This window comes from Aegilops tauschii, chromosome 6 (genome assembly GCF_002575655.3).
Source record: "Aegilops tauschii subsp. strangulata cultivar AL8/78 chromosome 6, Aet v6.0, whole genome shotgun sequence".
Taxonomy (NCBI): Eukaryota; Viridiplantae; Streptophyta; class Magnoliopsida; order Poales; family Poaceae; genus Aegilops; species Aegilops tauschii.
The window spans coordinates 166,732,936-166,738,450 of NC_053040.3; the positions used below are offsets into that span (position 1 = coordinate 166,732,936).

The 5,515-nt window shown below is 47.6% G+C and overlaps 1 long non-coding RNA gene across 1 annotated transcript; it reads right to left on the minus strand.

Moving 5' to 3' along the window:
• Window positions 1-1,722: 1,722 nt before the first annotated feature.
• Window positions 1,723-4,777, minus strand: LOC141025587 (uncharacterized). Its single transcript, XR_012187482.1, has 3 exons — window positions 4,091-4,777; window positions 3,637-3,913; window positions 1,723-2,000 (listed from the first exon to the last, which is right to left on the minus strand). It is a non-coding gene; the product is annotated as an uncharacterized lncRNA (long non-coding RNA).
• Window positions 4,778-5,515: the final 738 nt, after the last annotated feature.

Genomic DNA, 5,515 nt, shown 5'->3' on the forward strand with positions numbered 1-5,515 from the left:
CGGGATTAGTTTTAGACCTAAATAATTGTTATTTGGTGCCAGCGTTGAGCATGAACATTATATCTGGATCTTGTTTGATGCGAGATGGCTATACATTTAAATCTGAGAATAATGGTTGTTCTATTTATATGAGTAATATCTTTTATGCTCATGCACCCTTGAAGAATGGTCTATTTTTGATGAATCTCGATAGTAGTGATACACATATTCATAATATTGAAGTTAAAAGATGCAGAGTTGATAATGATAGTGCAACTTATTTGTGGCAGTGTCGTTTAGGTCATATTGGTGTAAAGCGCATGAAGAAACTCCATTCTGATGGACTTTTGGAATCACTTGATTATGAATCACTTGGTACTCGCGAACCATGCCTCATGGGCAAGATGACTAAAACGCCGTTCTCCGGAACTATGGAGCAAGCAACAGATTTGTTGGAAATCATACATACTGATGTATGTGGTCCGATGAATGTTGAAGCTCGCGGCAGGTATCGTTATTTTCTCACCTTCACAGATGATTTAAGCAGATATGGGTATATCTACTTAATGAAACATAAGTCTGAAACATTTGAAAAGTTCAAAGAATTTCAGAGTGAAGTGGAAAATCATCGTAACAAGAAAATAAAGTTTCTACGATCTGATCGTGGAGGAGAATATTTGAGTTACAAGTTTGGTCTTCATTTGAAACAATGTGGAATAGTTTCACAACTCATGCCACCCGGAACACCACAGCGTAATGGTGTGTCCGAACGTCATAATCGTACTTTACTAGATATGGTGCGATCTATGATGTCTCTTACTAATTTACCGCTATCGTTTTGGGGTTATGCTTTAGAGACAGCTGCATTCACGTTAAATAGGGCAGCATCTAAATCTGTTGAGACGACGCCTTATGAACTGTGGTTTGACAAGAAACCAAAGTTGTCGTTTCTTAAAGTTTGGGGCTGCGATGCTTATGTGAAAAAGCTTCAACCTGATAAGCTCGAACCCAAATCGGAGAAATGTCTCTTCATAGGATACCCAAAGGAGACTATTGGGTACTCCTTCTATCACAGATCCGAAGGCAAGACATTCGTTGCTAAGAATGGATCCTTTCTAGAGAAGGAGTTTCTCTCGAAAGAAGTGAGTGGGAGGAAAGTAGAACTTGATGAGCTAACTGTACCTGCTCCCTTATTGGAAAGTAGTTTATCGCAGAAATCTGTTCCTGTGACTACTACACCAATTAGTGAGGAAGCTAATGATGATGATCATGTAACTTCGGATCAAGTTACTACCAAACCTCGTAGGTCAACCAGAGTAAGATCCGCACCAGAGTGGTACGGTAATCCTATTCTGGAGGTCATGTTACTTGACCATGACGAACCTACGAACTATGAGGAAGCGATGATGAGCCCAGATTCTGCAAAATGGTTAGAGGCCATGAAATCTGAGATAGGATCCATGTATGAGAACAAAGTGTGGACTTTGCTTGACTTGCCTGATGATCGGCAAGCCATCGAGAATAAATGGATCTTCAATAAGAAGACAGACACTGACGGTAATGTTACTGTCTACAAAGCTCGACTTGTTGCGAAAGGTTTTCGACAAGTTCAAGGAGTTGACTACGATGAGACTTTCTCACCCTTAGCGATGCTTAAGTGTGGCACCCCGACTCAGAGAAAACAGGAACGCCCCGTATTCCAGCCCAGAGATCGAGGCGAAGTCTTCTAGAATACGGCACTGCTTAGCATAGAACAAACTAGCTTTCTATTAATACACGAATATGAATACAAGTTCTCTGATATTACAATGAATAACATCGGCACGACAACACTACGCCATCCTCAGTTGCTCTATGCAAGCAGCATAACGAGTTGAGGCAGCGGAACCACTACTGGCAGCGGAACAACGAACGACGATGATGAACTCCAATCCGCAGGGACTCTGGCTAGAACGCTTATCCTAGCTCGCGAACACAAGAACAACACCAAACAAGAAAGCAATCCAGGCACGACCTGCAAGCTGGCATGACACGCCAGGTCAGTACATTGAATGTACTTGCAAGCTCACAATAACCAGAAGCATTCAAGACAAACATCAGCATGGCATTTACAGGTTAAGCAGGAATTAACATGAGATCCTCATAACAACATGACATGAGCAACATGAACATGATACAGCTAGAACAACCTGAGCATGGCATGAACATATGAATCTGACGATACTAGCATGCAACATGATGACACTATATGCACTACTTATTCTGCTCGGGTTACTACGTAACCATCACATGCATGACCTACCAACCTCGGACATCACACGATTATCTCAGGATCAAATCAAGCTTGGTATAAACAATACCGTAGTAATCATTAAATGACCACAAGGAGCTTGATCTTTACCCACGATTCTCGCACAATATCACGAATATCCAACAACTCGGTATCCTCGATACCACGGTGATCATTCCGGCGATCACAACCATGACCAACACTTGGTCTCAAACGGTGATCATTCCGGCGATCACAACCAACTTATCTCCTCATCGAACCGGGGTTGTTATAAATCAAGTTATTATTAATACTGTTGACTCACGGTGTGACCGACACGAACTGGGCCCTTATCTGCGGGCGCGGCTATTGATAGATTTAATATACACTCTGCAGAGGTTAGTACACTGTACCCATACTACGGAACCCATGGCCTCGCACTCCCATTCGGGTGGACCAACGACGTTCCGACAAAACCGGTCTACTGCCATGACACTCTCCCAGCCACTCCAACCCACTCCCAACTAGGCTAGTCCTGGGTGGCACCGTGTCTACCAAAGACACAACGACCACCGTCGTGGCCAAAACGTCCCTCACGGGGACCAGATCCATAATAACAACAACGGGCACACAAGGTTATGTCCGCCTACCTGATTAGGGTAGCGCGCACCCATAACCTTCCCTCGTTAGAGGCACTGGCGAGAGGCACGACAATAGACCCAGTTAGGACCTTCCCATAAAGGTAAGCGTGGTTGCACTGGTCAGTTTCGATATGGTGGCACCATGACTCAGCCAACAGTTGTTCAAGTTCAATTTAATCCGGTTAAACTTGAATGCAAATATGCTGAGCCATGATAAAATAACATGATGCAAGGACAATGCATGAGCATGATATCAACATAAGCATGAGGGTACAACATAACTATCCACCATATCAACAATGAATCATATCCAGCTGAACATGGCATAATGATGAGCATGAATATTACAAGTACAACACTACTCATAGCATAATATGACCATTATCATCAACCATAAATAACATGCAAGAACTCATCAATAACATTACCGAGTAAACACTTAACCAACTAGTAGTAAAGGAACAACGCATATTAACAGTACTCGGTAACCGATGTTAGTCATGCACCGAAGAACATGACCAACCCAACACGTACTACTATCAAGCATGGCAATATGAAAGTAATACCAGCAACTAGCAGGGCATGATAACCAGGTGCATAACAACATAGTAAGCAAGTAAGCACTAACCCAGAAACATTACCGAAACTACGATAACCATATTTTAAACAAGCAATCATTTAGTAAATAATCAAGTTGAAAACCATGGCTACGGCATGAATATCATGCAAGTGGGTATTGTGGCTTGCCTGGGGATGAAGAATACTCCGGGAAGAAGTGCGGTGAAGCCGCGAAAAGATTTGCCGGAAACAGTTCTCTCTCGGAGGGGCTGTTTACGTGCAAAGGGAAAAAAGGTCATTTTCACAGTGTCAAACCATAGTGAAAATGAAACCAACAGAACGGGATCGACAAAACGAAGAAGTGAGCTTTGGATTCACCTCAATCGGAGTCTCGAGCAAAAAGATATAAGCGTTTGAAATCCAGGGACCAATATGTAAAAAGACCCTCTACAAACAGGCCCCTGAGCTGAAAAACAGAAAACGTATTTCAGAGAATACGCATTCAGAACTGGAAAACGTATTCTTGGCCGCAAGAGAGTGAAATGCGCTTTCCTGACGAGAAAACGTATTCCTGGTTGAAGCAAAGCAGGAATACGTTTTCAGACAAAGGAAGACGTATCCAGGGTAATACGCTTCCACTTACCCAGTCAGCAGAGGCGGGACCAGCCACGCGGTTGCTGACGGGCGGATCCCACTGGGTGGGGCCCGTCACTTATCCAGCTAGGCAGGCGGGGTCAACGCCTACCCACCGACAGGTGGGGCCGCGTGGAGATGGGGTCCGCCTGGCTCCTGTCTTCTTCCTCCTCGCTACACCCCGATGGGAAACAGAGGAGGCAGGGGCGGGGTCGCGATGCCGGCGGTGGCCCGGCCGGCTCAGGCCGCCTCCGGCCAAGCCGAGGCCACCGGCGAGACCGGAAAGGAGTGCCGCATCCATCCTGATGGGAAGGAGACGCCAGAGATGAGCGGGAGGGACGGCGTTGCGAGGGGAACATAGAGGCGCCGGCGGTGATTGAGCATGGGGCACGCGGCCAAGGTGGCTCCGGCGGTGGGGAGAGGACACGGGGAGGATCTCCGGGGTCCGGGTGGAGCTATGGTGAGGTCAGGAGGGAGGGGGAAGGCTCGGATGGCTCGGATTCGAGAGGAGACCCGAGGCGGCCATGGCGTCCATGGTGGGCACAGGGAGCTCCTCGAGCTCAAACGAGAGGCTGGGGAGGGAGCTGGTAGTGAGGCGAGGCTTCTGGTGTGCTCGAATGGCTCGGGGGAGGGCTATATATAGCCGGGCGAGGAGGCTGTGGCCGAGTGCCGCCGTTCGAGCTCGGCCAAAGCTCTGGCGGGGCTCAGCGAGCACGGGCGAGCACGGGAACACGACGAGGAAGGCAACGGACGAGCTACAGAGGCGCACAGGGTGAGAGGGGCCGAGGGCGCAGAGGAGAAGCGGCCGAACGCCATTAAAGCCTCGGTCGGCCACAGTGCGTCGGTGGGCGCACGGCGACGAGAGCTGACGGAGGGGCTGACGGAGGGGGAGAAGGCTCCAGGAGGACGCCGACGATGCGGGCTAGCTGTTGGACATGCTCACGAGCGCGAGGACGACGAGAGGGAGAGGGGCCCGAGCAAGAATCCATCCTGGACGCGGCCATGGCATGCCAGAGAGGTGGTGACCGCGTGAGCTGGCGAGGAGAAAGTGCCAAAGGCTTGCAAACGTTGTCTAGTGCGTAGTTCATCCAGGGGAGGTTACAATTGAGGTGCTAGATCAGTTAAAAGTGCTCTGGTTAAATGGTAATCTACCTCTGAAGTTTACTGCAGTAAACTTGGTCGTGAAACAGTGATCAACTGAGGTGAGATTAGAGGCAAACGATTTATCTGGGGTGATTAGCTTAGGAAGAACTACCATACTGGGAGTTTGGCAGGAAAGGGACCAAGATTTAATGCACTTGCTTTGCAACTGCACAATCTGGTCCAGAAACTTGATCAGGAAGGTGCACTCACATGGAGTGTCAAATTGAGCTCAAATTGGGCAAGGCAGAGTCATTTGGTCCTATGAAGATGCTCAAAAAGTCGCATACCAATT